At 51.7% G+C, this 25,623-nt stretch overlaps 1 long non-coding RNA gene across 1 annotated transcript; it reads left to right on the forward strand.

Moving 5' to 3' along the window:
* The first annotated feature begins 9,794 nt into the window (after positions 1–9,794).
* Positions 9,795–17,160, forward strand: LOC112580213. Its single transcript, XR_003104495.3, has 5 exons — positions 9,795–10,222; positions 10,786–11,139; positions 11,774–12,022; positions 12,902–16,323; positions 16,428–17,160. It is a non-coding gene; the product is annotated as an uncharacterized LOC112580213 (long non-coding RNA).
* Positions 17,161–25,623: the final 8,463 nt, after the last annotated feature.

Genomic DNA, 25,623 nt, shown 5'->3' on the forward strand with positions numbered 1-25,623 from the left:
TGGGGAATGGGAACGCTGTGGCTTTGGTGACTGCAAGGAGCCTCACGTGCACACAGCGGCAGGGGCCTGCCACACTCTGCCAGCTCCTATCACAAAGCACAGGAGCTCTTGGCACGGCAGAGACAGGCGTGCCAGTCTGCTCGGGCAGCTGTAACAAAGCACCACAGACTGGGGCTTAACACTGGATTAAGCCTCTAACAGTTCAGAGGCTAGAAGACTGAGATCAAGGAGTGGCAAGGCTGGTGTCTCCCAAGGCCTCCCTGGCGTGTAGACGGCCATCTTCACCCTGCGTCCTCACACGGCTGTCCCTCTGTGTGTCTGCGTCCCCTCTCCTTCTGAGGATACGAGTCACAGTGGATCAGAGCTCATGTTAACTCGGTACATGTGCAGAGGCCCAGTCTCCAGATACAGTCAATCCTGAGGTCCCAGGGTTAGGGCTCCAATACGTGAACTTTGGGAGTGGGGGAGGGTGTTACAATTCAGCTCAGAACGTGGACAGAACCTGTCCTGAGGTGCTTTCTTGGGTACACAGCTGAGAATCCAGAATCTCACACTGCAAGGTGGGTGGTTCTCACTTAAGAGAGCATTTGACAATCTCTGAGCCTGGGTTCCCGATCTGGGCTTTGCCCCTGCCAGCCCTCCGAGGGTTAATCCAAAGGTCTCTGGAGTTGGGGGGATTTACTGCCCCCGGACCTTTATCATCTCACCCTGACGTTGAGGGCTCACATTTCCCACTTAATTACTTGTCCTGCAATCAGAAGAGATAGCTGGCTCTGTGCTGAGTTGGCTGCAGCTGTGAACTGTTTATTTACTTTTCCTCAGCCCGAGAATGGCTATAATTTAAAGGTTCAGATCTCAGCTACCCTGCCTGGTGCAAACCCCGCTTAAACACTTCCATATTGCTCGGGTGGAATGCGCTGGAAGCTGCCCCCACTCCCCTCCCCGGACAGAGAGCACTGACGAGGCAGGTGTTCCTGGTTATGGAGGCCGCAGGGCTAGGGAGAGGGGAGGCTGCCCACCGTGACTGCCGATTCAACCGTCCACCCCAAGAGCTTGCAGGAAGCCTAGAAGCCAGAGTCGGCGTGAGGACTGCTAGACAGCAGAACGGACTGGACCCAGACCACCCCACTCCCACCACAGTGATCCCGGCCACAGTGGAAGCCACCGCTCTCACTAATTCCTGCACCAAATGGTGTAATTACCACTGAAGTTGTCAAATGGCATCCAGATGGTCTCGCCTTTCACACCAGCGGTTTAATAAGCTTTTAGGCGTGACCTTGGCAGCTTGTGCTCCACCTGCACACCCCCCGGTTTGTGAAATCCGAGCGCACAATTAGATCAGATAATGAGTGCCCAGGCCACCAGCCTTGAACTCTGCAAGCCCTCTTCAAGGGGCGCCCAGAGAGTCACCCCATGCCACTGACAAATGGCATGTGTCCCACCACAAACGGAGGGCCCCTGTGCACGGCCCCCGGAGGCCTGCTGGGGAGATCACAGAGACCTGAGGGGCCCAGCGGCACATGTGGGGGGCCAGGCAGCTCCCCGGCAAGCTGTTTCAAGAGCTGAGTTCTGGAAAACCAGAGGCTTGAGCCTGGCCATCTCCTCTGAAGCCCCAGGCAGCCCATCAGGGAGGAAATGCTTCTAATGCTGCCACCCCATCAAGGGGGAACCCCAGTATGGGAGCCACCTGCTGCCACAATGCTGCCCCTTCGAATACCTTGAGCCTGAGTAACTCCAGAGCGAAGCTTTCGGCGACCATGCACTGAAGAGTCACATCTCACTGTCATTTTGAAAAGTCAGTTATTCTTCCCCAGAGTAGGGCACACTGCTCTGGTGTGCACACAGCTAACAGGCCTATAGCCAGTGCCAATCCCAGGGCTTCACACACAGTGACTGGTCTAATCCTCAGACGACCTGGGTGCTGCCTTTATCCTCCATTTATAGATTAGAAAACTACAGGGAGGGAAAGTGACCTGCCCAAGGTCACACAGCTAGGGAGCAGCAGGAACCGGATTTGAACCTAGGTGAGGAAGCAGACATCACGAGTGCACACAACTACGATCCCATTTGCGTAAACAAATAATAGTTATCGTATCGTTGTTATGCCTGTAGGAAAACAAGCTACGTATTTTAAAGCTTAAGGATTTGTGCAGAGGTTTAGAAAATGACAAGCAGCCCAAGAGCCCCCACACTGATCATTTCAGTGCTCTGCCAGACCCGAGAAAACGAGCAGATTGAAAGAAAAGAGCAAATCAGAAGCATGAGCTGTGATGGCTTGGCGCAGAGGGCAACCGGAGAGGAGCCAGACACTTGAGCTCTTGGCCAGGGAGAGAGGTTTCTGTGGGACAATCTTGTCCCCAACCTTTGCCAGGTCTGGTTCCCACAGACCTCAGAGAACTAGGGGAGGCCAAAGCACAAAGGGAAAATGCAAAATGTCTTTGTTCTGACTCCCTCATTGCATTTGACTCTTTCTAGGGCATCAGCATTCCCCTCACAGGCATCCTGGGTTTTAATGGACCCATCTCAAGGTGGCATCGAAAACGTACTCTTAAGACTGTACTGCCGTTCTCACTAAGATGTGAATGACTGACATTTAGGAAAACGAGATTGCAGTTCAGGTTACCGCCTTAAGGTCAATTTGGCTTTTCAAATAAAGACACCTTGAGAAGACTCAAGACAAACATGATGCATGGAAAAGTCATCATTTTTGCTAAAATAATGGGAGGGACACAGTGGCTTCTTAAAATGCCTCTGCAAACAGCACGAAATGTAGAGCAAAGATGATGTGACTTGGGGTGAGCAGACACCCAAGGACCACGCCTGGCCAGGCTGGGTCCACACTGCTGGGAGGAGGCGTCTCTTCTGTTCAGGTTCTGGGACAGAAAATTTTAAGGAAGCCTACTCTATGTGAGTGGTTCATTCCAGGGGTGACATCACCTGGCACGTCACAAACTTACTCCAGCGTGAGCTGGGGGGTTCCTGGCCACAGCATTAGGACTCCGAAGCCACCGCTATGAAACACATGCAAAAAGCCAATCTGTCTCAGAACCCTCCTGGCCCAGCTAGGCGTTCACAAATGGGACATCAGTGGTGGACCCACCTCACCATCCAGGCTGTGTCTGCATGTGTGTGTACCCCTCTGTGTATGTGTGCTGGTATGCACAGGTGTGCATGTGCATGGGTATGTGTGTGTTATATGTCCAAGTGTGTGGATGTGATTGAATACGTGTATGTGTATGTGAGTATGTGTGTTCCTCTTCAAGAGAAAAAAAGTCTCAGGAAGACAGCATGAGACCATTTGGTCAGCCACCATATTTCACGTTTTATTGCACCCCTGCTTTGGGAAAACATAAGCCAATAAACGTGAAACCAGCTCAGAGCCTGCAGCTTCCTGCTTTGGGCAACAGAAACCCCGGGATGAGAGATGACTGCGAGATTCTGACAACAAAGCAGAAGTTCATAAAAGACAAGGACCCAAACTCTGAGGGCTCCACTGGGCTCCTCTTCCTGCTGACTTTCAGAAAAGGGCATAGGAGCTGGACAGACAGGGAGGGAGCCTGTCCGAGGTGCCCCCCTCCCCCATCACCCAAGAACGTGCTGACTGCTAGACAATCAGGCCGCCGGCTCCGGCCTCTTCCACCAGCTCCATGCCTGTCTTTTCACAGACTGGACGGCGGTGTGGATCTCCCAAAGGCCCAAATTCAAATCCCAGCCCCACGAGGCATCACGAGGTCCTGGTGCAAGTGAGGAATCCCTCCCGGGCCCTGCAGCTTCTCTATCTGCGGAAAAGCTGACCATCACCACTGTCACCAGCCCTGGTTCCGCCTGCGGGCCTCTGCATCGGACTGCACTTGTTCCTCGGGGACCGGTGACGTCGGGACTAGTGCCTGGCCTCACGCAGGAAGACCCGGGCACCAGAGGAATGCGGTGGGACTGTGCGGGGCTGAGTCAGCACTAGAACGCCGGCTGCCTCGGAAGGCTCGCCCCGGCACTTCCTCTGCTGCCACCCCCGTTCCCAGGAGGGGCTCATTGCCCCCATCTAACGGGTTGCCTCTGACGGGTCTTGCAGGATTTCGTCCTCACTGCTGTAAGGTTTCTTCGTGAGAAACACGAGCATTTGCCTAGTCTCTTCTGAGTTGGACACGACCAAGCGTGACACTTCTCTCACACTTCACTCACTTTGTTAACTCACTATGTCCTAAGAGGGGCCAGTCTCTTTCTGGCCCTGACACATCAGCTCTGAGAATCCCAGGCTCACTCCACATTTCTCGATTCAGGGCCCCAGAGAACAGCAAGGACTTGAGTCCCTTGTATTACTGTCGACATTTGGAAACTCCCAATGCAAAGAGCTCTGGCTTCTAAAATGAGGCCTCAGAAGGTGCTCAAAACAGCCCGTCTCAGCTTTTGACTCCAGCCCTCTGAGTTCAGCATGGTCTGCCCCGTTTATGGTTATCAGAAGCTTTGTGAGGAAGGTTCTGTCGCGGAACATCACTATGGGCAGTGGGAATTAATCCTTTCCTGAACCCATTGTCTGTGCTGGCTGTGTGCAAAGCACCCTAGGATGTCTCCCAACTGCCCTGTAAGACTGATAACATCATCCCCAGTCAGTGGAGGAGACTGAGGTTCTGAGAAGCTCCAAGACTCAGGATGACCAGGACGGGTAGCGGTGGAGACGAATCTCAGCCTGTCTGACTCCAGAGCCTGCCTAAGCTGCCAGGCCAGCCTTTCCCCAACTGTTCCAGGTCAGAAGAATTGCTCGAGGCCTGGTGTAAACTGTGTATGATGGATCCCAGCCCACTTGAATGAGTCTGATTCTGAAACCTGCGGCCTGAGGTTCTCCATCTTCAAACAAACAGTACTGCCCAACTCCATCACAAAAGTAGATTAATTACCGCTTCCATGCATGTTCTGTGGCTTGATAAGAGCATCTTTCAGATGTTAGCACTGATGGGAGGTGGGAGGACAAAAACCTAGCCCAGGCCAGGCAGGCAGGCCCTCGCCCAGCCCTGCACAGCGCCCCCAAGGGCCGTGCGGGGCACTGCGACCCCCAGCCCCCTCAGCAGGGAACCCACCCGCTGCCCCTACAGAAAGAATGGGCGGAAACTGCAGCAGGCAGGAACTCACCCCTGCCATTTCACAGCGCTCTGCTGGGGAGGGCCCGCAGAGGAGCTGAAAAGGCCAGGGACGTGAGCCGGCCGCGCGCGGGGACCTGGCAAACAAAACACAGCCCCCCCAAAGCAATCGCCCGCCAAAATCTGCAAGCTCATCACGGTGCCTGGAAACCTCGGTGGGGACACAATACAGGACGCATCCTGCTCGGCAGAGATAAGAGAATTCCCAGGTTCTCACTGCCCAGCCTCTCCCTGGGGACAAAAGAGCTGGCAGGGAGCTTGGAGGAACGTGAGAAAGATGCCCGAGGCTAACACTGCCGGAAGCTCCACACGGCACTCTGCACCCTGCACCTCTCACCTCTCACCCTGTTCTTCTCATCTCTAACCTGTCACCCTGCACCTCTCACCCCTCATCTCTCACCCTGTTCCTCGCACCTCTCACCTTGCATCTCTCACCCTTTGCTCATCCCTGAAGTCAGCCCTCTGACTGACTAATCTTCAAGCACACCCTACCTCTGGCTGGTCGTGGGGCGCTGGGCAAGTGGCCTTGCCTCTCTGCTCCTCAGTTTCCCCACCTGCAAAATGGGGCTATAGGTGGGACCTACTGCCGTCCCCTCCTCCAGGTTTTGGGGTGATCAATGCTGCGTTCACGTCCTCAGCACTTTCCTGTGTCACCTGGTCCAGCCCTCAGCCAATCACAGCTCAGTTTAATCCAAATGCTGAGTGTTTGCACAGGTCACAAATGATTAAAAAAGAAAAAAACCCCACAAGCCTGAAAGCCAGTACTTACAGCACACTTTCCGTACGAGGCCCTGGGAGGGTGGTGCTGTCATCTGACCCCCAACAGTCGAGGCCACTGACATTCAGAGAAGTCAAGTCACCTGTGCAGCGTCACCCAGCAGTCATCAGGGAAGTACGTGCCTCCCCAGTGCAGGGACCCAGCCCTCAGGACCTCTCTGGGAAGTCCCTTCCCCTGTTCCTCTCTGTGTCCCCAGAGGATGACAGCAAGGCAACTAGTTGATGGGCGGTTAGAAAGCAAAAGTCTAATTGACTCAGATTTCATTTCCCAGGTGGTTCTGAGCATGTGGTATCCAGAACAGACAGGATGCGGCTCCATGCTTGTCGAGGTCGAGGCTCCTGCCTCTCGAGGGACCCGTGCTGCCCACAAGGTCTGCTTCCTTCCTGCCAGGTACACTGAATGAGCTGGGGGCAGAACCAGTGTGTCTTGGGGGAACTCAACAATAAGGGGTGGGAGGCAGAGCCCAGCTAGGAACCCAGCACCTGTCCCTGCTCTCCAGGCAGAGTGGAGGTGCTGACACCCTCAGAACCCTAGTGGGGCCACCTGGTTCAAAGTGCACTGAGTCCTTTAGTCAGGACAGAGCTGACCCCGTGAAACAGAAGCCTGGGGTGGGCAGGGGGTGCAGGGGAGTCACACCTCCCTCTGCCAGGCTGATGCCCAAGAGTGCCTGCCTCTCTGACATGCTGCACATGCCCCAGGGCACTTGAGCTCTGAGAACCTCCAGGAGCCCCATGAGTTGCATATCCTCTCTTGTTCCCAAATCTAGAAGGTTCTGGAACCCATGAAAACCAACTCCAAAGCCCAGAGCCTTCTCCACAATTCCAGGGGGAGATTTTAGGTCTCTGTTTAGAGCTCTGAGAGTTCCTGTGAACCACATCCCACTGGAAAGTTTAGAAGCCCTGCCCTGGAAGCCACCACTTCCTCCCTCCTGGTGCCCTCCCTGGGAGGAGCTGCTGAAATAAACAGGAGTGTGGGAAGGGGGCTGTGGCAGACCTTGTGGGTGTGCTTCCCACAGTCTCTGATGCCCACCTTCTCCCGACTGTGTACCTTACCAGCCTCCCTTGCAGCTAGACTCAGTCAGTGACCCACTTCTGACCCATGAGATGTCAAAAGAATCTGTTGGGACACTTCTGGGAAACATTTTGCTTTTCTGATAAAAAGACTGAGACCCTGCTGGTGCAGTCCTGGAAACCTGCTCCACCCCTTCCCCCTCGAATATAGATGTGATGTCTGGAGATACAGCAGTCCTCTTCAGACTGTAACAGGACAGGCAATGGAAATGTGGCAGACAGAATGATACTGCCCCATCCCCCCACCCCCCGACAAGAAATGCTCACATCCTAATTCCCAGAACCTGCCAAAATGTCAGGCAATATGGCAGAGGGGAATTAAGGTTTCTAATCAGCTGACCTTGAAATGCAGAGGACATCCTGGACTCCCCCACATGAGCCCAGTGTAATAACAGGGTCCTTAAGAGTGTGAAATGGAAGAAGAAGTCGGAGAAGAGCTGTGATGAAGAAAGGGGGAGATGCAGAGCTGGTCTGGAGGTGCAGGCAGGAGCCAGGAGCCAAGGGGCACAGGAGTAGGCCAGGAAGTGGGCTCCAGGAGGAACAGAGCCCCGTGAGGTCCATGCCAGACTTCTGCCCCCTAGAACTCTGAGAGAAAGCATCTGTGTTGGTTTAAGTGGCCAAGTCTACGGTCATCTGTCACAGCGGCCCCAGGACCCTGACACAAGGCATAGGAGATGCTGGCTTGCCTTTGTCGAGCAAATGAACCAAGGCCAGCAGCTGCCTTCCTCCAGACGTCTTGTTGTGTGAGGAGAATGACTCCAGGCTGGCTTAAGGCACTTCAAGGTGGACTCTTTGTGATGTGGAGCTTAACACATTTCTAACTGGCATTTGTGTCAGCTAGGGAAACTTTCATCTCAAAATTCCTTTTGTGAGAGGGAAACACCATTGCCAGCTAACAGTGTGACTTGAGCCCCAGGACAGCACCCCAAGGTCTGACAATGGACACTGGGCAGCCCAGGGACCTGTCCGGAGAAAGGAAGGCATAGTGAGGTCAGAGTTCCCTGAGCAACTCTCTTCAGAAAATTTTCCCTCCATATAACGTCCTAAAGCCTTCAACATTCTAAAATGAGAAATGGAAAGTTAATTAAATGTTTGTTGAACCATAAAGTGGACCGAAGATGAAAAAGCTGACTGCAATAAATAGAAGAGTGACCTTGTCTGGGCATTGTGGCCACACCATGGCAGGGTCCCCGTGTTCATAGCGGCCCCCCGAGAGGACTGCATGCCACTTCTCCAATTTAATGGCCACTCGGGATAGGGCTCCTTGTGTCTTACTTCTATGGCAGACTGTTCATCATTGATGTGACCTCGCTGACAGCCCTTTTCAGAAATACAACTTTACTGTAATGTAATTTCTGAATTGCATTTTCCTAACCTATTTTATCACTCACTTTACAACTGGGTTTTGAGGAGTGGGCTGTGGGAAGATGCCGTTGCTTATTTGTGACATGCAAAGAGCCTGCGAGTCAGGAAGGGACATTTGTTGGGGACCTGCCCTCTCTGTGCTGGGTGCAGGGGAGCCAGGACTCAGGAGAGGGTCACTCGGCACCAGAGTGGGCAGACATTTGATACTCACTGCTCCCACCCAGCGTGGCCTGACCCGGTTATGGATGAAAGAGACGTCCAGTGAAAGGTCTAGCAGAGGCCCGGCAGGTGACCAGCGTTCAGCAAACGTTAACTATTGAAATGCCTTTCTCTGCAGCACTCCTGGCAGCTCTCGAGGTAAGTCTAGAGAGCATTCCCACACTCCAGGCCAGGAATCAGAGGCTGAGCAGGGTTCTGTGACAGCAGGAGAGTGACTGCTCTCCACCCCCACCAGATGCACCCGCCCACTGCGGTACCACCTTCCTCATCGCCCCTCATGACAGCCCTGCAAAAGGCCTTGTGTTGCCCACCATTCTGAGATGCGTGGAGACAGGTGTGAACACAGACAGCCCGATGGCACTTTCTGGGCTCTGACCTGTGACCTCACAGCCCGCCGGCCGCAGCAGAACCTTCCCTGGCCCCAGAGCGCAGCGAGGTCGAGCAGGCTGTCAGCCAGGAGCAGAGAGAAGCCCCTCCCAGGGCCCGGCTCTGAGCTCAGGGTCCCGACTCACAGACAATCCTAGATTGACCGGGAGCCCAAGAGAGGTGTGGAACAGAGAAAGGAAGCAGTGGGCAGCCCAAGACCCACCCCAAGGGCCTCCCAGGCTGTGACCACAGCGGCCAGGCTGCCCTCCCCCCAGGCTGGCCCACACACCACCTCCGCCCACCCTGGGGAGACCTTCCTGAAGCCCCAACAGCAGCCCTGAGCCGCGGGGCTGGGGTCCTGGAGCCTGGGGAGAGTCTTGCAGGTTGGACCCCTCTCTGGTTCTGACACTGTATGACTCTGGGCAAACCCCCAACCTCTCTGTGCCTCAAATTCCTTCCCTGTGAATTGAAAGTCATAAAAGAAGCCCCTTGCTTTTAAGGGAAGCATTGGCCCCAAACAACAATCCTTTATTTTCCCGACTGGTAGAGACATATTAATTCACTTTATTTTGAAAGAGGCCATGAGTGAGATATCCAGAATATCTGAAGAGATAAACATCTCATCAGAAGGGTTTCTGTACAGAAAAGTGTCTCTTTCCGCTTCGCATCAGGAGAGCGTCACGTAATCGTCAGATGTGACCCGCGCCACCTCGGCCCTCTGCTGGTCGCCCAACCGCATCTGTTCCCCACCCCATTCCTCCCTGTTGACAGGATTCTGGTTTTGTTTGGCTTGGCAAGTGACCCGACTAAAAATATGCAGTTTCCCAGACTCCTTTGCAGTGAGTGGTCAGGTGACATGGTCCCAGCCGGGCGACGGAGGTGAGCTGCCCTGAGGGGGCCCCTTCCAGAGGACAAGACAGAGCAGCGTCTCCCTGGCCCTTTATCCTTCTTGGAATGCCAGAGTCTCAGAGGCGTGCCACTCACCTCAAACCTGAGCCCACAGGTCCAGAGCCCCAAAGATGGAGAGAACCAGGGTCCCTGCCCAGTCCGCCACCCCTGCCTCCCCCGCCGGGGACAACACCCCTCTGTTATCTGCAGCTGACCCACATGCACCTGAATACTAGGACCTCATCATTGAGAGTAAACACAAAAGAGGTTAGACAGGCCGTCTCCATGGAAATAACTCCCACCTCCCTGCTGTCTAGCAGAGAGGATTGACATCAATACCACTCAATCACAGCATTCTCTGTCTTCTTTGGAGCACTGAAAAGTTGGTGCCTCTATTCACTGACGTAAGTATTTTATTTATTTGGGCTTGTTTATCTATTAATTTTCTTAGTGAAACCAGTCTTCAGTTTTCCCAACGCACAATGCGACACAGACCGCGGCACCCCTGAGCTGTTGCCTCCTCCCGGGGTGCTGACAGAGGGAGCTGGCCACTCAGGAGAGGGGCTCGGTATCTCTGTCTGTGCAGCTGGGATGCCCAGATGGCTCCTGCTCGGCTCTGGGAATGTGGAGCTGAGCCGAAAGCAGCTACCTGCCCTGACCTCGGTGATCTGGCCAAGGCTGTGGTCTCTGATCACGTGCCCCCTCGTCCACCCTCCCTGTTTCCTGTTCCGTCCTCACGCTCCCTTTGCCCAGGCCAGTGCCAGGGACGCCGCTGCCCCGTCCCCACCACAGGCTGAGCCCCTCATGTCTCCACTCAGAAGCTCATCTTAGGGCTTCCCCCAAACCCCTTACCTACACATCAGTGCCCCCTCCAATGCTCCCCCAAAGCCCACAGCTATCCAGCACATGTCTGGCCTCCCCATGGACTGAGGGCCAAGACAGAAACCACCTTGTCTGTTGTTCACAGCTGTAAACCCAGAACCACCCAAGTGCTGGGCAGAGTCGGGCTCCACAGACACTTCCTCCCCTGGAATGACTGCCTGCTGACCAAGAGGGGGGACACAGTCATTTCACAGTGGCTGCGGTGGCGGGCCGAGGGATACAGCAAAGCCTCGTCTTACCAGGTCTGTGTTTTCTCTCCCACACGCCACACCCTTACACCTCCCGAGCTTGAGGAAAGGCTGAGGAGCATCTCATCACGTGGGCCCAGGTGTCGTGCTGGGAGAGATGCTCACCCCAGGTCACCTGGAACAGCCCAAAAGGACAGGAAGGAGAAGCAAGATACCCAGAATCCCGTGCACATAAGCCCTGGGGCAAGGAGGTGAGTCCCTCATTGGAGGACAGGGAACCGCACTGGAGGAGAGGGAAGAGCGAGTACAAAGGCACTGAGGCCTTGGAGGAATGAGAGTCATGGGTGTGTCAGGGAGCACAGCGAGGAGGACGGAGGCTAGACGGTAGTGGTGGTTGGTTTTTATAGCATGAGATTATCATTAACTCTGTTTATAATAATGACAATGTTTGTCCAGCACCAACTATGTTCCAGGCACTTTGCATCCACCATCTCAGTCCCTCCAACCCCCAGGAGGTAGGCCTTACAATTATCCCCATCTTTAGAAGACAAACCTGAGGCACAGAGAATCAAACTGACTTTCACAGGACACCCGACAAGAAGGAGCAGAGCTAGAATCTCAGTCTAGGCTCCTGGCTCCGCAAACATCATTCCCAAGGCCCATTTACACCACAACCCCTGCCCTTGGGCAAAGTGAAGAGAGCTGCTCAGTACCCGGTGACATGGATCAGTCAGCACATCCTGCTGTGTAACAAAAGCACACAACCTGGGGCATTTACACACCGCGTCTGAAGTGGTCAGCTAGACGTCCCTGCTGACACTGGCTGGGCTACTTACTCGTCTGAAGTTCTGCTGGGGTGAATGAGCATCTCCTCTCCGTCCTCAGTCCAGCAGCTCAGGCCCTGCTTACACAGATGGCAGAGGCGCCCAAGGACTAGTGGAGGCAGGTAAGTGTGCCTCCAAGCTTCTGCCTGAGTGACGTCTGCCAGCACCCTATTGGCCAGAGCAAGTCACAGAGTGAAACCCAGCTTCCAGGGACAGGGAAATCTACCCGCCACTTAATAGAAGGAGCTACAAAGCCCTCAGCAAAGGCGGAAGCCCTGAGGCCACTTATGCATGCATTCCACCTGCACAGGTAAGAAAGGCCCAGAGCAGGGCCAGAGGAGGCACTGGGGGTAGGGGGAGACAGGGGTCTCTCTGAGCCTGGGTCCTCCCCCAGGCAAAGAAGGAGTGACTTGTCCAGGGTCCAGCAGGAGGCAGTGGGGGAGCTGGAGCCTTTGTCCAAGCCCTCTGACTCCAAGACCCCTTCCCCTTGAGGTGTGAGTCTGGGTGGATCACTAGGTCCAACCAAGAAAAACAGAAACTTCGCTGAGTATTTAAAACAGAGAATTCAATATGTGGAACTGGTTGCTCTGATGATGGAAAATGGAGAAGCCAACCAGGGGAGCTGGGAGATATGCATCAAATGGGCAGGAAGCTGCTGGCACCCTGGGGCTGGAGGGACAGAGAGGGGCCCCAGCTGGCAAGAGCCTGCCTCTGCAGCAGCACCCAGCTGAGATGGGAGCCCGGGCAGGGGGTGGTGGGGGGCGGGGAGGGGGCGAGGAGGAAGGGGGCACCCGGCTTCTCCCTTCTGCAACCCTCCCTCCCAGCTCTCACCAGCACCTCTCACCAGCCAGACCCAGCAGGGAGCCTGGGGACCCAGCAGGGAGCCAGGGGAATAATGTAGCCCCTCAGCCCGAGCACAGAGCCAGCCAGGAAGGGCTGAGGGCACAGAGGGAGCCTCCTGGGGACAAGTTGCCTCAGTCTCCCTGGGTCCCAAGCCAGCGCACACAAGCAGTGCCCTGGTTCGGACCCAGGAGGGCTGGGTGGGGGAGACTCTGCACGCCCAAAGTAGGCTCCTGGGGAGGCCCAGGCTGTTCCCAAGGCAGCACCTGCGAGGAGCAAACGCCTACAGGGAGACGCCCAGAGGACACTCAGTCAGTGCCTACTGCGGCTGGGCTTTCCCTTCTTCCAGCCTCTGAGGCAGGAATGGCAGCCGGAGGGAAAATCAACGCCAGCAATTCGAGAGACTCACCGGAGTCACCCGTTTCCAGGCGGCCCCTCTCTCTGCCGGTGTGCTCCTGGGCTCTGGGAACCAGCCCACAGGCGGCCGTGACCCAGTCCTCCGTCTCACACACACTAGGGGTCCAGCCTTCTTATTCACAGTCTCGGATCCTCAGGACCTGAAAAAGAAAGATCACCAGCTCCATTTTACGTAGGAGGAAACCTAGAGTCTGGAAACTTAAACGCCTCACCAAGAGTCCCCAGGGAAGGAGAGCAGCGCCCTGCGGGGACCCAAGCCTGCCTGAATGCTCTGCTCAGGCCCCAGCCCTGCCTCTCAGACTCAGCTGCCATCACTCTACAGTACTGAACTGGCAGGGCCCCTGGGGTCCTGCTTTGGAAGGCGGGGACTGTGATCCCCCCGCCTGGATTCAGACCTTACTTCTGCCAGCCCTGCACACACACTGGGCCTCCTGGGAACCCCACTCAGTTTCCTCGACTGTCAAGAAGGGACAAGGACATTCCCAATCGCATCATCACGTTGTGAGGCACCATCCAGTTATCCTGTGTGACCCCGGCATGTTCAAACTCTGGATAGATACGCAACGATCATGCCGTTTAGATTTCGGTGGGGAGACACAACTCGCAAATCATCAAAACTGGGAATCTGTCATCTGACTGCGTGTCCAAGGTTAGAACTCCAAGAAAGCGTGTGTGATGAACAGCAGCACTGACCGCACTATCCGAGAAGTTGCCCAGCCCCGTGGGACTGGGTGCCCAGGAGGCCTCCCGCTTTGTGGACTGGTCTCAGCTCCCCCAGACGAGAGCGTGTCCCATCTCCTCACCAAGCCAGCCTCCACCGCGGGCTGGGAACAGACCTGGGGAGAGCAGCCTGGAATGTTTGGGGCCTCCCGTCACTCCTGCCTGGACACCTCCGTGCAGAGGCGGCGATGCGAGGCCACTGAAGAGTGGCCTCCAACCTCATTTCTCCACACCACACAGAAGACGCTGGGCAAGTTTGTTTCTGAGAAGACAGGCAGGGATTTGAGTTTCTGGCGCTTGTTTGCACAAAGGATTTCAGCCGTCTTTCTCTTGACACGCAGCTTAAACACGTTAGCTGACCCTTAAATGGAATCTCCATGATGCCCCGGCTCCCTCCAAGAAAATTTCAGGGCAGGGGGTGGGAGGGGGGATAAAATGCATTGTGTCCTGTGGGCTTATTTCTGGCACTGCCAGTTTAGGGTTGATGACTCCATGCCAACTGTGTCTCCTGCTTTATTTGGGTGTCTTTTTCTCTTCTCCTTTACCTTTTAACTAAAACACAAAATAAGCATTTTGATTGCCTTCAGCTCTTAAGAGGGAAGTACATCTCACCCCCGCCCCCCAGCCCCTGGCTGTTTGCTGGCAGAGATCAAACGTGAATTTCTCAAAAAACAAAAAGTGGAAAGTTTACAAATACAGGACTCAGAATCTGCAACAGCGCACCATCACTCCAAGTCAGGGATGTGTAGCCCAACATGCTTGCCGGCAACAAGGCTTCCCGTGCTCTTTCTGTAAACCCACATGCAAAGATGGTACCAGGGCCACTTTCTGCCCGTCTACCAGAAAAAAAAAAAAAAAAAACAAAAAAGAAAGCCCAGAAGAGACAATAATCTTTGCATCAGCTGAGGCCCCATCAGCCTGGCTGGCAAACTGAAACATAATATTTTAGGCTGAAGTTGATCACATAGGTTTGCTGAATTCATTTTCTGAAAGTCTTGCCCCGAACAAATTTATTCACTTTCATGAAGTCTGAAAGTGCTTTTTCTTGTTGGGTGTCTGAAACCTGAAATATTTTCAACTAAATGAGAAAATGTTCGCTGTTGAATGACCTATTAGAGCTGTCACAAACGTGATTTCTGGAAATAAACAAGATCGTAAGAAGGTTGGCCGGAGCAGAAACGTAAGTCAGCGTTAATAGGTGGTGTAATTAAATTATCCCTTAAGCTAAGGTGCCAAGTGACACAGCTTTGTGTGTGTGAATTCTAATACAGTCACCTCCCTGGGCCTGCACAAATCTGAATGGACTTCTCTCCAGAATCACTAATTTTATTTTCTTCGGTTTCTACGTATCAAATAGCTCTCTCTGTTCTGCTAGCTAACCAAAGTTCTTGAGACAGACAAGCCCATATTTTCTCGTATCATTTTACAGAGGTTCACTTGATACAAACCTGGCTCCATAAACAATGTTTATTTTTTATGGTTTAGTATCTTGCTCAAGAAAATTAGAACTAAGTTTCATGAAGATTTATTTTCATTTTAACTATATTGTTCACTGGCCACTGCCACTCAATACTTAAATGACTTTCTCCCCAAAGGGCAACATCTTTAAAGCGGAACAGAGTTTATTTAAACAGCTGGTTTTTTGCACAATCATTTTATTAATACATAGATTGAAGTCATGAATAGTCGGTATCTTGCTCAGTTTGTAAATACATACAGGAATAAAAGCTGGCATATCATTCAATTAAATTCTTAAAGAGCAACACATGATTAATTGCTACCAGTAGGATGAAGTCATTGTACTCTGCTGCATCTACATATTTCTATGTCTTTAAATAGCATTTCACACTTGGAGTAAAATGAATTCCTGCCTATCTCCCCGCCAAGGACAAATGATAACATCATTTTTAGGAAAATAAATAAATCTTTTTGTTGCTATTGTTGAATTCCAATTTGTTTAAAATAATTATCAACATGCACCCTATTTCTTTTTAAATTAAAATAAGATATGGCAAATTATTATATAAATCAAATTAAGGAATCATGTTGTCCCACGAAGAATCAAAACACTGAAATTTCCAAAAAATATTTAAAAGTCATTTTAACGTTAAATATGTTAAAGGACATGCTCATCGTTATTGAGATTCTCTCTAGCAAAGAAGTGGGGAGAGAAAAATGTTTGCTTGTTTTTGGAATAAAGTAGAAACTTTTCCAGTGGGAGAAGAGTTTCATTCATGGGAGATGGAGGTTTAAAATCTTTAAGAAGCTGGTGATACCATTTAGCAGGTGCTGATATAATGAAATACAATGTCCAGGGTGGGAGTCCCACGTGCATTCATCACTTTCAAAAGGAAAAGACTTTCTCGAGAAGGTGAGACTCTGGTATCACTATCTGTACATGCCCAATTTTAACTGGTCATTTGTACACAAATAAGATTCTATGCAATACTGTAACAAGTGCATTCTTCATGAACATTACAGAAGAACCATGAGGAGATCTTCTACTTGACAAAACATAGATGGGCAACAGATAAAATATTGAAATAGCTGCTAACCATCTTCCATTTTCATTCTGAACATTTCCAGAAGGTGTTTGTGCTTTCGCTGGGTGCTGCCTCACACCATTTCGGGAAGGTAAGACACTTGGTAATTAACAGTTGCCTTAACACTTTAATACTCTCGGATGGCTTGGCACATTTCAGGCCAGGCCACAACAAAGTTGTTCTTCTTGCTTTTAGAGATCACTGGATGGGCTCCGAAGAGGGGAAGGGGTTCCTGACACAACTGGGACTAAATTTTAGTCTCTATCTTCCCCACCCCCACCCCGTGGGTCACTCTAGAAGTAACATCGCCATCTGCTGGACACTGAAGGAACCTCCCCAAGAGGGGGAAGGTTTCTGTTTCGGCAATCCACATTAGACCACTTACAAAATGTATTTAACATGTACAAGGCCACCACTTCGGAGACAGGACAGCAAGAACAAAATAATCAAAAAGTGCAGGAAAGTGGCAATATCCATTTTGCACAAACTGGTCTGTAGCAGTTTTGAAAACTGGTTCTCCTCAATCCCCCCTTCCCAGGCAACAACCCCCAGAGAAGGTGAAAAAAGAAAGACAACTGCCATTTTTAATTTCTAAGAGTTATGAATTTCTAGAATGAAAGGTTTTTTTGTTTGTTTGTTTGTTTGGTCACCAGTCAGCCCCCACCTTTTTCTCTCCACACTTTCTCAGGGCTGAACTGTGGGGGGAGGTGAGCATGCATGCACATGCGTGCGCTTGCACACACACACACACACACACACACACACACACACGCACACACTATTCCTTTGCAGTTCTTTAATCTAACAAGGCTTCGGGAACACAAGAGCACAAAAACTGGGATAACCCAAATATTATTCTAAACTCTTTTTTCAGGCACTTAAGCAAAACAACTACCATTTTTGAAGTTTATATAACTTTTCCTTATAAATACAATCACATTCCAATTATACATCTGCATGATGTCGATTTCTGGATTTCCTTATGCAAGTAACAGTCTTACTTCCCCCCTTCTTCCTGCTCCTAACTGATCACTGGATTGGCCTTGAAATTTGAGCATTAATTGCTTTCTCTTGGTAATTAAAGTCAGGGTATTCTTTTCATGAGAAAACGACATTGTTTTACAATTTCCCATACTCCTTGGAATAGTTTTATGGAAAGGGAAGAAGTCAGTTGTGACCTAGAATATTAACATATGTTTTCTTTACAATCCTCCCAACATTTGACAAGATGTTCAGAAAAATAAATTTTTTAAAAGATAACTTTTGTTAAATGAAAATTACAATTAAATTTGTTAAGTATCAAAATTCACCCATTTTAAAAGAAAAAATTTTTACTGAATTTTATTTTCCTTTATTACGCATCATAAAAAAATTTTTAAGTGTCCTAGGAGCCTTAAAGTCAGGCTTGCTATTGCATTACAGTCACAAATTACTTCATTTCATATATATATATATATATATATTCATTTCATATATATATATATACCAAGGTATTTACATTTGTAACTTAATTTCTCACTCAATAGAGTTTGAAAGATCTGGATATTATAAAGGCGAACTCATTTTCTGCTGGAATGAAATAAGAAAATGAATATTTAAAAAATTCGTTTTATTAGGTAAATTCAGCAGGGACTCCCTGTTAGCCCCTGAAATAAACCAGCCTGCTTCTGTTTACTTTCTCCATCTTTCGGAGCCTCAAAATGAAAATTGAAGTCACTGCCATCGGTAAGCACACTCCCCCTCCCCTTCCTATCCGATGTTTGTGTAGAAATTGTAGAGTTTCTTTTCCTAAAAGTTGAGAATGGTGCTGAGGGCTGACAGAGTGGGTTCAGACGGGGAGCCCCGTAGAAAGCCAACCGCTAGAGAAAGAAAGGGGAGGCCTGACGGGAGGGGACGACCAGGGCCAGAGCCGCAGGACAGACTGGAATACTCACAGTTTCCAGTGTCCGTTCCTCTGTCTGGGTCCCGGTGCTGGTTCCAGAAGGAAATGTGGCTCTTTGTGCAGAACTCGAGTGAACATCCAGGAAGTTGGCAAAATCACTAGCTAAACAATCAATAGAAGAAACACAACAAATTAAAGTACCAAATTTGGGTTTTTTCTCCAATAAAGGAAAAGAAAGTGAGCAGTTGAGGGGAAGGTGGGGGAAAAGGACATATTTAAATTTTTTCTCCTGTGACCTGAGCTGGGCCCCAGGTTAATCTCAGTGTGAATCTGGATACTGCTCTCCTGACCCGCGTAATATAAAGCATTATTCTACCGCCTGTAAAGGACACAGGCTTATCGCAAACCCTGAAATTCGCCGTGTGAAACGGCCCGAGTTCCTGCCGCAGACCTGAAATGAGTTTTCCTATGAAAATACACTTTAAAACTCAGCGACCCCCACCCCTAACGAAAGCCTTCGGTGACAGGAAATGTTAACCATTTTAAGCACTTTTTATTTGCATTTGCTCCGAAGCTGAGGGAGTGAGGGGAGAAATGTACTTCTAATGACTGGTGGTGAAAATCAGAAATCAGAGGGTGGCGTGAGCGTGGACCTGCGTGTTTCTGAGCTGGTGGGGGGTGAGGGGCATGGAGTGCGCTGGGCCCTGAATTTGCCCATGCAAGAGTGACCTCGCCTGAGTTCCCACAGAAGCTGGAAAGGGTTTGCATGGAGCAGCCGCGCCGCATTTCAAATTCTCTTGCTGTGTTGATAAGTTAAAGGCAGTCCATTTCCACTCTTCAGCTGAGACGTCCACAGAAAAGGGCCCGACTTGCAATGTTTGTGGCTCTGAGATGTGTTTGTGTGTGTTTTCTCCCTGGGATCAAAAGGGAAAAAAAATTTTCCCTGAAATCAACTAAACACTGAAACTCAGAAACACACAGACTGTGTATAACATTGTCCTTCAGATATCCATCTTGAATTAAAAAAAAAACTCTCTTTGATCAAAAGCTGACAGAGAATTACATTTTTCTCCATTCTGTTGCATTTAACATGGACTAACACAGGGTGAGTTTAAACAAACAGATGGCCTGGGCATGAATGCTCCTTTCAGTTTAGCTTGAGGTGGGTTGGATCCATGAGGGGGGTGGGGGTGGGCAGCAGTTAGGAGGATTAGTTAGAGGGGAGGAAAGCTGCAAAGTACAGGGGGGAGCCAAGACAAGAATAAACCCATGATGAAAAAAATTTTTAAACTACTTCTATGCTTTGAGACTGTGACCCTCCAGCAAGTGTGCAGTGTAACTGTTGAAATTCTTCTGCCTAAAAGATAAATGGCCTACTTGATTCAAGAGTGTCAAGTAGGAAAAACAAAACAAAACAAAAACCCTTCAAAGTATATTTTCAGAAGATAATCTAATGCACAATGAGCGCCCGGTAAGAAGGGCGTGCGGGGGAGAAGGCCAGCTCCTCATGGGAAATCCTGCTTCAGAGCGGTGTTCCAGCAGCCTCGGGGTGGGTCGGGGGCCAACTGAGAAAAGCCAGTCCTGAGCTGAGGGTCTTCACGGGGCATGAACTGGACCCCAAGGCCCATTAGAACGGGCTGCTCACAGCCTCCCTCCCCTGTGGGTCCCCTAAGCCACGTAAGATTCTTCAGCCCATGGGGAATATGCGGGTGTGCAAGGCCGGGTGACTGAGGTCCCTGCTGGGAGCCATCCAATCTGCACTGTGTCTCCCCGACGTGGAGGGAGGGGGGTGCTGGCCGGTGCCACTCACCCGTGGGTGAGCCAGCTATGGATGCCCACCCCCAACCCCGGCCCGGCCTCAGAGACCTTCCCGAATCCTCCTCCTCCGTGGAAAGAGCCTGCAGACGAGGGACCGTCGTCCTCGCCTCTGCCCCACAGCCTGGGAGCGTCACCTCTGCACGTCCCAGCCACTGAAAGAAGTCCCCTACCCCAGCCAGCTCTGTGGACAGGCCTGTGCCCTGGCTTTGGGCCGTGGTGATAGAATGCCGGGAGCCCTGTGAGGCCGCTCTCTAGCTCCCTCCCACCGCCAGCAGAGCAAGCTGAGCTCCCCTCCACACTCCTTCCTCCATGCTCAGGAAGCCACGGGAAGGAAGGAAGGGAAGAAAAAGCCACAGGTCATGCGGAGTCACTTCTTAGCATCCGTGCACGCCCCACTGGAGTGTTTAGTTAGAGGCCGGGTGATATCTGGAGGCTCCATCCAGAGAGGAGGAACCCAGACCCAGCCAGACTGCTATGCGGAAATTTGGGGGTCCTCTGGCCCCGGGGACCCCGCAACCCAGCCACCGCCCCACTCTCTCAACCTTTGCCAGGTCTCTCAGGTTCCCGGGCCCTGAGTGATACGTGTACCTCGAGTTCCTGGTGCCCAGATTCCAGCTTCCCCTCCGTGTTGGGGGCAGACGTCACCCAAGCCTGGAGCTCGCAGGGTCCCGACAACTTGGCAAAGGGAAAAGAGGTGCAGGGGAAGGAAAGGCAAGAATGTTCTAGAAGGAGACAGAGCCACACACTGGGCCCAGGGGGCAAGCAACATCCACTTTTCCCCCTTACTGTTCTTTCTCTGAAACACCAAAACACAAACCAGGGCCGCATAAATGTATGTGTATAAAGAATTTAGTCAGTGCATGCACACACTCACACACAGGCCCATGTTTTATTTTTAATTTATTTATTTTAAACACCAGACTATTTCTTCTCACCAAAGGCCTTTTCTCACGCTGTTTTATCCCCGGCTTTCACAGAACTTCCCTCCTTCATGTAGAGGAAGGCATTTCCCACAGCCCTCTGGCTGGAATGTGCTAAAATGCTAGCATCGACACATTTCTATTTCACTTTATTGCAGAAGCGTTGTTTTATGGCGCGGGGTGTGTGGTGTGTGTGAAGAGCGGGCAGAGGAGGGCTGTTCTGCTGGGGAGGGGCGCTGCCCCGTGGTGCCGTCGGCCTCTTATAAATCCTGAAAAGTGACAGTTGAGCTGGTAGGAGAATTTGGGAAACCAACAGACAAAATATACAGAGCAGCCCGTAGGCCTCACCTTTACGAGGCAGAGAGAGCTCCTGGAATGGATGGGCCGGGACCTCCGAGGCCACTCATTAGGCACTTGATGAATTGGACATGGGGCCCACTGCCCTCCTGGGGCAGGGAAATGCTCGAAAACCAAGTTTTATTAACCTAATAAAATGAAAAGGAAAAAAAAATCAAGAAAATTTCAGCTGGAAGAATAAACGCAAGGAGTATAGCAAGTTAACCTACTTTTCATGTATTTAGAACCATTTTGGCAGCTGAGGGCAGTTCCCCCAAAGACCCGGCATTCCTAACGTGAGATCCGAGCCAACTGGCAACCCACTAGCCACGGCACCTAGGACGCCCAGGGATGCGTTGTCTCCACGGTCCTGAGAACCACGAAGCCAGGAGTTTTTCATCACATTTAATGACAAAGCCCAGGAGGGAGAGAGGGAGAAAATGGCAAAGAAACGTCTTTGGGGGCAAACAAGGGTTTCAGAGAAAGAAAGGGACATTGGCTGAGGTCTCAGGAATGCCGACGCATCCAAGGGCAGGGCTACAGCCTCTCAGGGGAGAGTTCCCGCAACAAACTGCAGAAGGTCGCATGCAGGCAGATGTGACGGGGTCTATGTATCCACAAATGCCTCCAGGGACCCTCAACTTGGACACGGGAGGGTGAGGGTTCCTTCTCGGACAGAGGCCAGCGTGAGCCCAGGCTTCTGGGGCTGCTCGGGCCATCTCAGTGGACCTGAGAGCCTGCTCTATTCAGGGGCCTGGCCAAGCCGCTGCTCACTCCCAGGAAGCAAGGCGGCTTTACTACCCTGTGTCCTGGAGCCCCGGCTGCAGCTGGCCTGTGTTCTCCAGGCGCCCCTGCAGAGGGAGGATGTGTTTCAGCAGGAGATGCTTCAGCAGGACGGGGCAGAAGGGGAAAAGCCACCTCTTCCCGATTCCCCATTAGGCTCCAAGCCGGCCTTGCAAACAGGCAATGTGTCCTTTGGCCAGAATCAACAAGCCCCTGCCCAAAACCCCATCTCCTAGTCCTACTCAGCGGGCCAACCCCCGCCTCCCCACAGCCCTTCCTCTTGTCTTATTAACACACATGCACACACTACCACCATTCTACGTGTCCCAGCCTCTGGGCCAGCCTCTAACACACACACACACACACATCATCCTGGTCCTGTGCACAGATAACAGGATCTCATTTACACATGCTCCCGCTATCCAACTCCTACGGTATTTGTGCAACTCTGAAAGTTGGGATCTCTGTTTTGTTTGTTTTTAAGTTGCTTTAACATTTCGTTACTTCCGGGGATTTCTAGGGCAGTTGAACTCTTCTGGACGATAGTCTAATGGTGGATACACGACATCACCATTTATGGAAATCCACATAATGTACAGCACCAACTACAGATTAAGCGATACGTTGATACTGCCCTGTCACCTGCACCAAATGCACAGCACGCAGGCCAAACACTAGCAGCGCGGGAAACCGAGGTGGGTGCAGGAGGGAGACGGGGACTGGTCGGGAAACCGAGGTGGGTGCAGGAGGGAGATGGGGACTGGTCTTCCTGCTTGGTTTTTCTGTAAACCTAAACCCGCTCTAAAAAATGAAGTCTACTAATAAAAGAAACCTCATTGCTAAAGTAACATTAGGAATTTTCCTTTGCTGTTCTCTTCCCCGTGTGGTATTTCCTGGGAAAGGATGTTCAGAAAGTAGAAAAGTTCAAAATAGAACAGAAACCCTACCAGCGCACAGCTCTTCCATCCACCCCATTCAAGGCCATCCTGTACTTGGTCTAATCTCGGAGGACGTTTTCCAAGACTGGTTTCCACAGAGAGAGGTGGCCTGCTGCCTCTGCGGTAGCGACAGCGATAAAAGCCAGGTTACTTGAACAATGTTCTCATTTAGTTTTTATTTTTATTCTAACGTCCCATGGCGCTGAGCGCAGTGACACGATCACTGTTAAATAAACTGGAATCTTGCTTTCATTTCGCAGCTGGTTCCATCCAATTTACAGTCAAATGTCAGCCCATCAACTAGGATTACCAGGGTCATTGTAGCCCTGTCCTTTGAGGCCAAAGAGAAAGGTTCTGAGCCTGCCTGTGAGCCCACAAGCCTGGCACGGATTATGTAGGAGAAGCCGCCTTGGGGTGTAGACTCCCAGGAGGAAAGTTGACCTGGGGAGCTTCCTGCCCCAGTGGCGCCTCACTGCAGGGAAAGATGGGCCCTGTCCCTCCTGGAGAGAGACAGAGAAGAGGAGACAGAGACAGTGAGACAGAGAGGGAGCAGTGAGGGGAGGGAGCAGAGAGACAGACAGACTGGGACGAAAGAAACAGAGACAGAGAGAACCAGGGGGGTCTGTTAGCCAGAGACTGCCTCCACCCATCCTCCTCTCCGGGAGCTGGCTTCTGCAGCCCTGACCACTGTGAGCATGGACGCGGGCCGTGCTGCATTTACACACTTACACGGGGCCTGCACCCCCAGGCTGTCTGCCCAGATCCTCAGGTCCCCTGCAGAGGTGGCTTCATTCTGCAGCCACGGCGGCGCCACCAGGTGGCGAAAGCACAGACTTGAATTCCTGCCCTCTGCTCTGCTCAGAGCTGGTCTGCTCTGGACTCGTGGGTGGGCCCATGAGTTCATATATTGTGTGTGCACGCACAGAGGGGAACACCAGAACCACCACTGGTTCCATTCCGCCTGGAGCCAACTCCAGTGCAGCATGACCCCGACGATGACCCCGACGCGGCCTAAGTCCACCCGGCAGAAGCACCGGGAGCAAACCTGATGTCTGGTGTCCTCAAAGGAGGGCGGCGACAAGGAGTCCAGAGCTCTGAGCTTGGGGGCGTCAGCCCCAGCAGTGGGACCGCAGCCTCTCTCCTGCCCTTGGTTCGCTCAGAGCCTGTTTGCAAGCCTGTAAACCTGGCTTAAAATTATACCGGCTTCACAGGGTTGGGAGGGTGGGGAAAACAGACGATATCTAGCAAGCAGTACACTCCAGGAAAGAAAAGCCTCTTTAGCATTCGGTGAGGCTGTGGGCACTAGCAGGGAGATAACCAGGCAAAGGTGGGAAGAGGAATGCCCAGGCGCGCCTGAGCCCCTCTCCTTCATCGCCATCCTTCCTCAGCATTCCTCTTTAGACCAAGCCACTGATGTTTTCATGGCACCTCTTAACTGGTGGTTGGCACTGAAAACAAACTTCAGCGAGCACTACTCATAAACAAGCAGTAATTGTCAGAGCTGACATTTATAGGGTGCCTCCAACAGGCCAAGCTCGGAACCTGGCACCTGTTGACAGGCTCCCCCAGGCCCTTCTGCAGAGGCGCTGCTGGCACACCCATTCCGCAGACCAGAAAGCAGAGTCACAGGAGCCGCGTCGCCACCAAGTGGCTGAGCAGGCTCCAGAGCCCACAGCCAGGCCCTGTCTCTCCTGCCTGTGTCAACCCAGGTGGCGTGAGGGGCTGCCCGCACCGAGGCTGGTTATGAAAACTGGGAGGGAAGGAAACAGATTTCACTCCATTTGCTTCTCCATCGGAGCTGTTTTAGGAAACAGAAAGCCCAAGGAGAAGTGCTGGAACCAGAGGAGACTCTGATGAAAAGGGACTCAGCTGTGTGGGCACCAGGTGAAACAGCCCTGTGTGGGCACCAGGCAGGATCAGGATAAGCCGGCTCCTAGGTGCACTTGCCTTGGGAGCCGTTCCTGGCATTGGCCATCCTGAGGAGCCTGGAACTGGCGGTCCTGGGAGGCTGTCACCCATCCATGTGCATAGTTCACCAGAGAATGGACGACTTTCCAGCAAACCAACAAGAAGTTGTGCAAAACAAGGCAGGGGTGAGTACACAGAACTTGGGTCAGAAGCACCTGGTTTGGGTGTCTGAGCTCTTCCCCTTGCTTTGGGGTGAAGTGCTTGGCCTTGCAAGCCTCAACTCTTTCACCTGCAAAATGGGGACCATCACACCTGGTCTGTGGGTCCTCGTGCGCCATCCAGCATCAGGTGGGGGGAGCGCTCAGCAAGACCAGGTCACCAGCTCACGGTTCCCTTCACATGGCCTTAGCAATGAGCACCCACCCTGGGGTCTTGGCAACACCTCCCCTCCACAAGGTCCTACTGACCCATAGGGCTTTTATCCTGACTACTCAGCAGCCTGCAATGGACCATTCATATAATAAAACGCTGGCTGCACAAAACATATGCGAAATTTTGTAAAATATCCAAATGTTCAGACAAAGGCCAGGACACCAAAATGTCTAACTCTGCTTAGGTGATGATGTTTAGACAATAATGTTACTAATAACTCTTTTTCAATCCATAATGTTTAATGTTTCAACTACTTGGGTAATAAATAAATGAAATTAGGAAACGATATAGAAATACAGCTTACAGGAAAGTAGATGCCTTTTTCTCCTGAACGACACTCATTTCCCACGTGGTCAGTGACAATCAAGGCCCCA

The sequence above is a fragment of the Bubalus bubalis genome, chromosome 18 (assembly GCF_019923935.1).
Source record: "Bubalus bubalis isolate 160015118507 breed Murrah chromosome 18, NDDB_SH_1, whole genome shotgun sequence".
NCBI classification, from domain to species: domain Eukaryota; kingdom Metazoa; phylum Chordata; class Mammalia; order Artiodactyla; family Bovidae; genus Bubalus; species Bubalus bubalis.